Source organism: Uranotaenia lowii, chromosome 3 (genome assembly GCF_029784155.1).
Source record: "Uranotaenia lowii strain MFRU-FL chromosome 3, ASM2978415v1, whole genome shotgun sequence".
NCBI classification, from domain to species: domain Eukaryota; kingdom Metazoa; phylum Arthropoda; class Insecta; order Diptera; family Culicidae; genus Uranotaenia; species Uranotaenia lowii.
The window spans coordinates 199,055,898-199,068,214 of NC_073693.1; the positions used below are offsets into that span (position 1 = coordinate 199,055,898).

Sequence of the window (12,317 nt, forward strand, 5' to 3'; positions counted from 1 at the left end):
AGAAATAATGTATACATTTTTTGTAAATTTTTAACGTTTTCATTCGCTGTAGTGTACCTTTTAACTGAAAATTCTTCTTAGATTATTGATAACTTACACATATGGTTGCAAAAAATCTTTGCATTCGGTCTTAAATTTAAATAGGATTGATGTTTATTTAAAACATCAATCCTATTTAATCCTTCGTAAAGGACAGGCTCTTGTTCAGTACATATGTCTGTTCATTTTCAACGTATTTTGTTGTTGTTCTGTAAATTTAAAGGCGCTTGATTTATCTTCAGTTGAGCACATTTGTACATGTTCGAAAAATGTTTCTTCGTATTGGATTATTCAATCGTATGTAAATCTTCCCACTTTCTTTTTTTTCAAACGTCTGCAAAGAGTCATACCATTTTTCCTTATGCATCAGTATCAAATTCATGTTTTCTAGACAACCATTGCTGATTCAATTAACATGAAATAAAAACAGTTTTAATATTTAAAACCGTTTAAATGGTTTTGATTTGATCGGTAAAATATCAATCTGGGTCACATCTAGGCTTCATTTATTCATATGTGCTGTACAAATGAGCTAGGAATCAAGAAGAAAAAACACATCTAGGCTTCATATCGCCGCCACGTGCGTTGAAAGAATGCTTGGTTGAGAAATAGGCGCCCAAATATTCCTACTAATCAGTATGCTATGGCCCTGTTACTATACTCTCACGACGTTTGCTCGCGACGCCTCGACCATAGAGACGAAAAACAAACCGCCCGCCCGGCGCCCTAAGTAAAGAAAATCTCGAAAAAAATGGATGTCATGACTTTTATTTGATTGAAAAAACTACAAATTTAATTTCTACGGACAACTGAGGTGACTTTTTGTTAATTTTATTCGATATAAACCGATTCGCATGGCTACAGAATATTCTAAAAATAATTTCATTCAAATCATTTTGGTAATTTCGGAGGAGTAGTACTACAAACACCGTTACAAGAGAATTTTATATAATAGATTGTTGCAAATTTGTTACTTTATGAAACGAAGGGTTAACCTACGTAATCCTACGTAAATCGCAATTTGCGTCAGTTTCCAACTCCTTTGCAAAGCAATCATTATCCGGGCGAGCCCATCACTGACTGCCTGACATGTGTTGATGTCATCACACATCTTCTGCAGCATGTTGTCCGCTGTCGTTTCTAGTCCGCAGGCGGCGAATATGTTGGCGAGGGACGTCTCAAATCTTGGACAATAGAATACCACGTGTTCGGGTGTCTCGTCCACGTCACCGCATGTAAGACAGACCGTCGAGGCCGCATGTCCGAACCTGTGGTGATACTGGTCATACCCTTTCTGAGCTGTCCCACAGCTGCTGCCAGTTGGCTATGGAGCTATCTCTGGCTCGTGTTCTCACGTTTTGCGTGCCTCTATTTTCGTAGCAATAGGAGTCCTCCACCAACAAAACCGAGATGGGCATGTCTCCCGCTACAACACATGCAACCTCCGACGAAACGGTGCGGTATGCACAGATGACCCGCAAATTCATTCGCCTCTGTACACTGTTCAGCTTCTGCTGGTTACACTGGATGTTAAGACCAGATTTACGGGCCGCCCCTCCATACCGAAGAATTGACGGAACTACACACGGAATCATCCTTCGCTGACTACTTCGGATCTCGGAGTTGTTCGCCATTATCCTCGTGAGTGCGGCCTGTTATTGCCTTCTTGCATACATACTCAACGTGGTTTTTGAAGCTGAGCCGGTCAATCATCACACCCACATTTTTAAGCTCACGCTTTGATTCGAAAGTGCATCATCCAACTGTAATTTTGCCTGTTTGCGGTGAAATCAGGGCCATCTCGGTTTTGTGGTGAGCCAACTGCAAACTTTTGGAGTGCATCCAGCTCTCTACCGCTTCTACAACCTCTGAAGCTCTTTGCTGGACGATTTCTGTTAAGTAACCCGTCACCAGTAGCCCGACGTCGTCCGCGAAACCAACCAACTTGACTCCCTCTGGCAGGTTCAATGTCAGCACCTTATCATACGTAATATTCCACAGAACCGAACCCTTGCGGTACTCCAGCTGTAACATCCATTTCCTGAAATCCTTCGCTCGTCAAATATTGTAGCTTGCGGTTCTGGAAACAGCTTTCCACTAATTTGCAGAGATATTTCGGTATCCTCATTTTTCTAAGCGAAGAAGCAATCGCTGCCCAGCTGACACTATTGAACTGCCGCACAAAAACGGTCCCCTCTTCTCTTCTTGAGTCTGGATTTATCAGCCGTTTCGATTCTTGAGCTTACATCAATTTGTTGTACTAAGTTCAAGCTTCAATGTGGTTTATTAGTTTTAAAATTCCACTTGCACGTTTTTGAAATAAACGCTCGTGAAGTTGAGTAAAAATAAAACTTAAAGTTGCAATAAGTTGGCTAGGAAACGTCGTAGAATGTTGAAATCTTGTGCAAAACGTGTGATTTGGATGCCCTAACAAATGTGCAGAACACTTTATTTAGGAAAATCATCATCTAACTATAGTTAAGTTTAAAAAACTAACTTTTAAATAACTTTTATAAAAAAACTTTATAACTCTGCTCTGAAAAGAGATAGAGTTTTGATGTGTTCAACAAAGTTTCATATTTTTATGTATTCTACAACTTTGTAATACAAAGTAAAGCTCTATCTATTGAAATAAAAAAGTTAAAATTTTCAATTTCTTTATAGTGGACTTCGACTAACTTTTGATGTTTTTATGTTATGAAGCATGTTTGAAGAAGCAAATGTTATGAAGACACTGATGAGATCAGATGAAAGACAGAGGCGCTACGAAAAAAGTTCCATTTTTAGCCCTTTCGGACCACTGTGCAGCGAGATGAAGAACCCGGCAAAGCTGGAACGGGTCGGATTAAAGGCGGCTAGACCCCCGGCTTCGAACAGATCGGTTTCTGTCTGGTCTTTCCCACTGGCCACGTGGATACGACTTCGGCGATGCGCTCGGTAAACGGAAGAGCGCTTTCCCTTTCGGATATTGTTTGACGTTTCCTCGAACCACGGACAGGCAAGGAATCCGGTAGGGAAAAAGTCCGGAACAGCAGATGGAAGAATTTTGATGGTTGTTTGGGTGTTACTACACTATTGATAGAGCACGTGAGCACACTTTTATTTCTTCCTTTGGGAGAGCTACGAAAAACACGTCTCCCCTGATTGAGCGTTCCGAACTGAATACCCGCTTTACTGCCAAGCAGGGTTGTCAGATGGTTTTTTAAAAAATCTGTATCGGCCTCATGAAAAAATCTGTATTTATCTGTATTTGAACTTTAACGACCAAAAACTTATATAATTGTTTTCTATGTAAGTTTATCGCCTAATATGCTATTTGGAAATCAGTTTTGACGGTTTGAACTTCATCTAGAGCAGGGGCGAGAAACCTTTTGAACCAACCAGCCAGTTTTATTTCAAAATATTCTCGGCGGGCCGCGCTAATATGAAATAAAACACGTAAATCATTTATCGAACTCTATAGATAATAACAAAAAGATTTGCTGGATAATAAAAAAATAATAATTACAAATTTTAAGCGATTTTTTTTATTTCAAATAATTTATTTTAAATCTTTGAAAATATAGTTTTTCAATTAACTTTAACCTCTTCGCAAACATTCGTTCTTCCAAACATAGATATCATTTGCATCACATTTTTCCTTAAAAACGTACGATGCACAAACACGTTTAACGCCTTTCCATATAATAATCATTTTTATCTTAACTGGCGGTATCTACTCATTACTTTCTTTAAAAGTCTTCTGGAGCTATGTGTCTATATCACAGCAATAACTAAAAAACTAGAGATATATTTTTTTATTTTTGTGGTACAAACTCACTGATCTAAATTTCGGTTTTCTGTACGTATTTCCAAAAAAATCCACAATTCAAATTGGCCCTACGAAGCCCTGATTTTTTTCCCTACAATTCGCGAAAAACATTTTTAATATAACGTGTCAACCAAATTTGCTGAAATCCTGGGAATAACAAAAATTTCACAGATTCCTAAGCAAATTTTAAGAGAGTCTACATTCTTTATTGTTTTTTAGCATTTTTTAATAGATTTTATTGATTAAACTTTAGTGCTACTGGGAAAAGATTTCAAAGGCTTGTTGAAGAAAATATCTTAACGTTTTGAAAATGAATTGTTATTTACCAAGTGAAAAGACTGAATTTGTCAACGTATGGTATAACATCAGAGAACATTTCCACAGATTTTTTGAATCAAATACAAAATTACAATACAGGGTTTTATCATGAATGTAAATTTTTTTCCGGCACTTTTCATGCTGAGTTTTAATTCAATTACTAACGAAATTGGCATTTTTTTTTCCAATTTGATAAAATAATAATGTTTTAAAAAAAAAATCTGCTGAGTTAATTTGTCATACAACTTTAAATTTGACAAAAATATGAAAATCATCATCATGTGCTCATAAATATTCTTCCAATTTTTTTTTAATTTGCGTTTGCCGACTTCCATTTAGTTATCGATTTTGAACTTAAAAACGCTCAAGAAAAATTAGGACCCTTTGAAAAACATATTGAATGTTACATTTCTGGAAAAAAAAGTCCCCAATATGAATGATTGAGGGATAAATGCAAACAGAAACACGTAAATTACATGTTTAAACAAGTCATCGCGTATCAACTATTTCTGGTTTATTGGCTGGTATTTTATGATATCTAACGAACTACCGCAGGCAAAAAATGCGAAAATAATTCAATTCGGAAAGGCTATGCCGGCCGCACATTGGGGTCTCGAGGGCCGCGAAATAAAATTATTACGAAAGGCTAATTAACTCACGCCAGATGAAAACATGCAATTTTGTTGGCTGCAACCTAACAACCTTAGGACAAATTTTAAAAGTTTGTCGCATTTGAACAGCATTTTGTTGAGCATCTTTTCATTTTAATACAGAAAACTTTTAAACTATGTTTTTAATTGTCTAAATCGGAAGGCAAAATGCTTAAGATTTAGCTCAATGATTTTGAGTTATGATTCTAAATAATTAACCATATAATTATGAATGTTATTCTGAATTCAGAATCTCATTTCTGTTTTCTAAATTTTCCCAACCTTATTTCTAAAATCTTTAAATTCAAAAATGTATATTTAAGTACGAAAATTGAATTCATGTTATGATTGAAAGTTACAGAAGAGAAAGTCATTTATGTTTCCTATGTTTTAATACTTAATTGATTTTGGAAGATTTTGGGTTCCTAAATTCAAATCAATCAATTTCAAAAAGAAATTTTAATATTTTTTTTTAAACCCAAAAATAAACCTACATGAATACGTACAACAGATTTTAAACCTTTCTGATGTCTTTCATTCAATCAATCTTGCTTAGATATTTTAGTTTCAGAAACACAACGCTTTAAAAAATTAAATAATAACTAAATAATAAATCTGGCACCATTCAAAAATATTTTTGAGAATTTGATATTTAGGATTATAACTTATTTCCCAACCTTGCCGAAGTCTACAAAACGTTTTGACTGGTACGGTGCCTCAAGAAATATGAAAGATTTATTTTGTTCATTAAATTTAGTTCAAAATTTCCATTTTTTTGTTGAATTGGAACAAAAATGACAAAACGGAAACTTTTATCACTTTTTTCCTCCAATGTCAAAATTACTCGCGGTCCTTGAGAAAGTCGATTACTAAATTGAAAAAAAATTTTTTATATCTTTGTCATGTAGTTTTGCCAGCGCATAAATTTATTGAATGTATTTTTTAACCTATTTTTAGTATTTATATCTAAAATAAGAGCTTATATTACTCTTATATTGCTTGAAATTTTCTGCCATGTGTTATCGATAAAAATTGTAAATCTTATTTTTAAATCCTTAGCACATTTAGGACTAACTATGAAAAGTTTCGTCTAAGAAACATCACTCCTGATTTTTTCCTGTATTTATGAACTAAAACTGGTTTCAATAAGTGGGCTGGCTTAAAAAAAATTACTGCATATCGTATAAGAAATGAATTTGTTTTGAAATTCAAAGTGTTCTCCTACTTTATTCAGTTAAAGAGTTTTGAATTAAAAAACTGACGATGCAAATCTAATTGAATCTGAAATAAGAATTTTCTATATGATTCTCAATCTTTCTCTTTTTATGTGATAATCTTAAATACCACCCTACTTTATAGATATCAAACTTAAGGAGAAGAGATTTTAAACTGATTTTATTATCAAAATTTGTGTACTCTGTTTGGGGGGCTATCATTCGTCGTTAAAACTATAAAGTTATGCTGATGAGAAAAAGAGACTATTAAAGCTCCTACTAACCTATAATAAATGATGATTATAGTCTTCACAAAAGTTTACTTGTAGAAGTTAATGGTCTGGATAAATTATATGTGCTGTTGCAAGCATTTGCGGTATACTGCAGTTCGAAAGATAAAGGTTTTAAAAGATTTAGCTCAGTTAGCCCGTGGAAACCGTTTCATCAACAATTGATTTAGATTTTCTAAAAAATCTGTATAAATCTGTATTAGTGTTCAAAAATCTGTATAAAAATCTGTATCTGTATCTTATCTGTATTGACGTTGAAAAATCTGTATAATACAGCAAAATCTGTATATATGACACCGCTGCTGCCAAGCCGTCGTCGTTGCGCTTTGTTTCGTCCTACTCTCCACTTTTTCGCTCGATTTTCGCCTGAGTTTCCGGCTGTCAACAAATTTTCGGCGATAGAGTTGGGAGCTATTGGCTGTCGAGTTCGAAGGGTAGGAGTGAATGTAGGGTGACAAAAGACACTGAAAATAATCTAGCTAATAAATATTTATATAAAAAAAGAGCCAACAAATAAGAAAAGGGATACAATACTAATTTATATTTACTTTAAGTTAAGTTATTGTGCATATTACTAGGAAGTGTTCTAAAAACCATTGTTACGGTTTGACTGTAACACCGTTTCGATGACAGTTCGGATGGCGTCGACTGTGCATCGCCCTTTTCGAAAGCCAAATTGATTGTTGGACAATCCGCCTTCGCCCTCGGTGTATTGCTGGATACGATTCAAGATCACCTTTTCCAGAACCTTTCCAACCGTATTCAGTAGGCATATTGGCCTGTATGTCGATGGGTTCCCCAATAGCTTTCCTGGTTTGGGCAGCAGAACCAGCTTCTGCCGTTTCCAAATTTCTGGAAACATCCTTTCCTCTATACAAATTTGCAGTGACGATCGGAACATTTCGGGAAATTCCATAATAGCGGCCTTAACTGCAATGTTCGGGATACCATCTGGACCCGGAGCCTTTTCCAGCTGAAGGGATTTGGCGATATCGCGCAGTTCTTCCAACGATATTAACTCCTCCTCGCTCGTATCCCAGTCGTACGGGACTTGCAGCCAGCTATTGATATTATGATGCGGGAACAGCTCTCTCGTTATTTCCCTCAGTTTGTTGGGGCACATTTCAGGTGGTGTGCTACGGCTTTTGTTTTTCGCCATGACTATCCTGTAGGCATCGCCCCATGGTCGGTCGCATCAATACAAAGTTTCCTTAAACATGCATTTTTACTCTCTTTAATTGCCTTGCATAGGTTTCTTTTAGCATTTTTGAAAAGCGGCCCACGCTCGTCCCCCTCCATTTGAGTTCGTGCTCTCTGCATGTTTCGTCTAGCACGAAGGCAGCTGGCACGCAAATTCGCGATTTCCTCAGTCCACCAATAAACTGGTGGATATGGGTTTATACGATTAGCTCTCCTAGCCATTGCTGCGTCAAAAGCACGTGTGAGTACTTTCGTCGCGTTTTCCACCGAAAAGTTAGACAGGGTTTTCTCCCACTTCAAAACCTCGACAAAGACATTCCGGTCAAATTGTTTTGTCCTCCAGCGTCGTTCACCTGTCATTACCTCCCTTCTGACTGACTGTGCACTTTTACCCACACGATAACGGATCGCAAGTGGTCGCTATGAGTGTAGTCCTCGCTCACTCTATAATTACTTGTCCATCTGGGACTAGCAAATGTGATATCTATAATGGGTTCACATCCCTCTCTATGGTAGTTTCTAGTATTACCTACATTCGCCAGGTCCACATTCAGCCTTGCAAGTGCTTCAAGTAGACTCTGTCCTTTGGCGTTCGTAAGGGAACTACCCCATTTCTGGGCCCACGCATTGAAATCCCCCGCGATAATAACGGGGCTTCGGCCTGTGAGCAACTCGATTATCCTATTCATCGTAGAGCTAAACTTCTCCAAGGTCCACCTCGGTGGAGCGTAGCAGCTACAAAAGAAGATCCCATTGACTTTGGCTATCACGAAGCCTTCCTCATTCGAGGTGACCACTTCTTGTATGGGAAGCTTTTCTGTCACCCCTATTGCGGCCAGATTGGCATCATCGGTTACCCAATTTGTGCCATTCATGGCTCTATATAATAGGGATCTGCTACTTACGCTATGTCTAGCTTCTCTTCCACCGCCATCTGTCGCAGAAGCTGTTGTGCTTCGTGACAGCTGATGAGGTTGATTTGGATTACTTCCAAGCCCTTGGTATCGCTGCTAGCGCCTTTTGGTAGGCAGAGCACCTTAGGTTGCCATTTACATGGTCACCAATGCATAAAAAACATGAGACTTTAGACCTGAGTAACTTACTAGTGTTAGTACCGGTAGAAATTAGTTTAGCTCCGATTTCAACTTGCGACTAATCAAGTTAGTGTTTGAAAGAAGTTTTCTACAAAAAAACTTAAAGCCTTTTCGATAGCAAACAGAACTCTAAGTTAGTTGTGAGAAACGTCTCGGTGGTCGAGTGGTTAGCGTGGTAAGACGGTAATCACTGGTCCACTGATGGCATGGATTCGATTCCCATTCCGGTACTGGGTCTCAGGTCTCAGGTCTCAGGTCAGGTCTCAGGTCTAAAGTCTCATGTCTCAGGTCTCATGGTTCTTGTTTCATGCCTCAGGTCTCATTTCTTATATCTCATGCTGAGCCTAATATCTCTTGTCTCAGGTCTCAGGTCTCATGTCTCGTGTCTCAGATCACAGTTCTCATATTTCAGGTCTAAAGTCTCAGGTCTCAGGTCTCAGGGAAAAAGTAACCTTTTTTAATCACTTCCTTTATTGAAATTTTCGGTTTGAGCTTGATGAAAACTCTCACATTCCTTAACTTCATGGAATCAATCATCTCCACTTTTGTTCAAATTCCAGGACTCCTAAGTAATTTGTATAGACTTAGATTTTCAGCTGTTTTTAGGTCTCCCACTGGTACATTCCGGGATTTTTCTCGATCCTGCCTAGAAAAATTTGTCAATTTGCTTCTGTATTGGAAGCTTTCTCTTTTTCTTCACATAAACATTGCATTACTAGGAAGCTTCACTGAAAATTTCATCAATTTTAATCCATTTAAAGATTATTTACAAAACAAAGTGTTGCATTTTTTTTTTAAATAACTTCTTATATGAAGCTTATCGAAAACTGCTTGGTCCGATTTCAAGAAATGTAAATACTCCAAAATTGCAATTTTTGTATCATTTTATACGTTACAGCTAGGAATAATTAAAAAAGATCTTAAAATAGTTTACGATTTTTAATTCCGAAAAAAAATAACAATAAAGCTTGAACCCTTAAAATCCATGTTATATTAGACTGAGTCGATTTGGGGTAATTTTAGCATTTCTCAAACCCTGGGGCCTAAAAAGCTTCGTTTTGATTCAAAACTAATCCATATTTTTTTGCAGATTTTTTAAGAAACGTTTACATTTGTAAATTTGATCTTTTATGTTTGTAAGGGAAAATTGATTTTTTTGTGCTGAAAAATGAACGTAATTTTAATTTATTCTGTGCAACCAAGCTGTGCTTATAGTTTTTGTGCCAATTTCAAAATTCTCTTAAGGAAAGACCGTCCAAGACCTTACTTACTTACTTAATGATCCCGCGCCGATCCTCCGGTGCATAGGGCCGTGGTAAAAGACCTCCACTGTTGACGATCCGGAGCCAGCGCCTTCACCTGGTCCCAGTCAAGATTCTCGTCGACAGTTCGGATTTCAGCGGCTAGGCTTCGCCGCCACGAATTTCTGGGTCTGCCTCTTCTTCGATGACCTTCTGGATTCCAATCTAGCGCCTCTCTGCAAATCTCGTTTTCATCTCTTCGCAGCGTGTGCCCAATCCATCTCCACTTACGTTCCCGAATCTCGATTTCTAGCGCCTTTTGATGACACCGGCGATGTAGTTCCTCATTCGAGATCCAGTTGCCAGGCCACCAAGCGCGGATGATATTCCGCAGGCAGCGATTTACAAATACTTGCAGTTTTCGCGTCGTTACCGCATATGTGCACCAAGTTTCGCACCCGTACAGCAATACGGATTTGACGTTTGAGTTGAAGATTCGGATTTTTGTTCGTAGAGAGATCTGGCGTGACCGCCAGATGTTTCGGAGACTCGCAAACGCAAATCGGGCCTTTCTGATCCGTGTTTCGATGTCTTTTCTGGTACCACCATCAGGCGTAATCTGGCTACCAAGATACTGGAAGCACTCCACTTTCTCAACTTGTTGCCCAGCTACCATGAAACTGGAGGGATTTCCTGTGTTGATCTCCATCGACTTGGTCTTTCCGACATTGACTTTGAGACCTGCTGCCTTGGAACTTTCGGTGAGGTCGTCGAGTTTGCTCTGCATATCTGGTTGTGTTTGGGCGAGCAAAACAATATCGTCAGCCAGGTCAAGGTCGTTCAGTTGCTCCATTGTTGAAGGATTCCACGGCAATCCTCGGTTCGGTGCACAGTCAATCGATCCAATCAGAATCTCATCCATTACGATTAGAAAAAGTAGCGGTGATAGAATACATCCTTGTCTCACTCCAGCAGTTACCGGGATTGGTTCGGACAAGACACCGTCGTGCAAGACCTTGCACGAAAATGCCTCATACTGTGCTTCGATGAGATGGACTAGTTTCTCTGGGACCCCTCGTCGCCTTAGAGCCGCCCAGATGTTTTCATGGTTAAGTCGGTCGAATGCTTTTTCGAAATCAACGAACACCAGCAGAAGAGATTCCTGGAATTCGTTGATTTGTTCCAGTATGATTCGTAGCGTTGTGATGTGGTCCACACATGATCGTCGAGATCGGAATCCAGCTTGTTGCCGTCGGAGTGTAGCGTCTATTTTCTCCTGGATCCTGTTCAGAATCACTTTGCAGAGTACTTTGAGGGTTGTACAGATCAACGTTATGCCTCGCCAGTTACCGCACTCTGTCAGGTCTCCTTTCTTCGGGACCTTTACGAGGATACCCTGCATCCAGTCGGCCGGGAATGTTGCAGTATCCCAGATGTCAGCGAAAAGACCTTATCTTCGTATATTATTAGGCAAAAAAATTGTTATCTGTTTAAGAGGGGTATTTCTGTTGGTATTGAAAAACAATAAATTCATTTTTCAGAAGGTACAAAATATTCCATTTTTCAATCATAATAGTTAAAATTTACTGATGTTGATGTTACTCAAAAATTCCGCAAAAAAATCATGAATGCATTTTGAACCAAAACGTAGCTTTTAGGCTTCAGGGTTTGACAAATTGAAAAATTGAAAAATTACCCCAAATCTACTCAGTTTAATGTTGAAATTGTTTCTGAGATTTAGGTTCATTGTAAATGGTATCACATTTCTATATTATTTAATCTATATTCCAGATTAAATTCAACTGATTTAGACGTATGGAGTTTTGTTAATTTATTTTTCTCATCAACATTTCTCCTACCCTACAACTTCCAAAGTGAAGCAATCTAATGCAGCACGTTCTATGTGTCAAGAGTGTATTAATGATCTCGTTTATTGAATCATAATTACATGATATCGTTGCCTGGCGCTGATGATATGATTTATTTATTGAAGCGCAATAAAGCAAATGAAAAATAAGAATAATGACCAAAGGCTGAAGAGAGTGGAGCAAAGAAAAAAAAAGTGATTTAATATCGAAAAAAAGTGCTTAACCAAAGCTGTGTCGTAGTGAAAAAAAAAAAGTGAAGAGAAGGAGAAAAACGTTTGAGTGAACACGAAGAAGCCAGGGCAAGAAAAATAAGTGAATCATTTCAAACTGTCGATCGGAATTGCTTCCAGGCATTGTTTGTCTTCTTTTGAACTGAAGTCCCGGGAGGAAGTCGACGAAAGACATTGTTGGCCGGCAAAGCATCTTGGCGGAGATTCCTGAAGGAACACACCTTGGCGCGGAATTGACTGTTGCCGGCTTTTTCTCCTTCGATCCTCCACCAAATGGACGAAGCCAGCAACTGGGACGGCGAAAAATGTGTAAGTTTTTGCCTGCATTTTTAGTAGCCATCCATTATTCGCTTAAACCGTGT

At 38.2% G+C, this 12,317-nt stretch overlaps 1 protein-coding gene across 4 annotated transcripts in view; it reads left to right on the forward strand.

Annotated features, from left to right (window-relative positions):
- The window catches only part of LOC129751256 (cardioacceleratory peptide receptor-like), a 305,152-nt gene that overhangs the window by 5,421 nt on the left and 287,414 nt on the right, over nt 1-12,317 (forward strand). For 2 of the 4 annotated variants that reach the window (XM_055746644.1, XM_055746645.1), the window contains exon 2: nt 11,733-12,264. The gene's annotated coding sequence lies outside the window, so the exon portion shown is untranslated. The remainder of the gene's footprint in view (nt 1-11,732; nt 12,265-12,317) is intronic. The other 2 variants (XM_055746643.1, XM_055746646.1) reach the window with 1 other exon arrangement.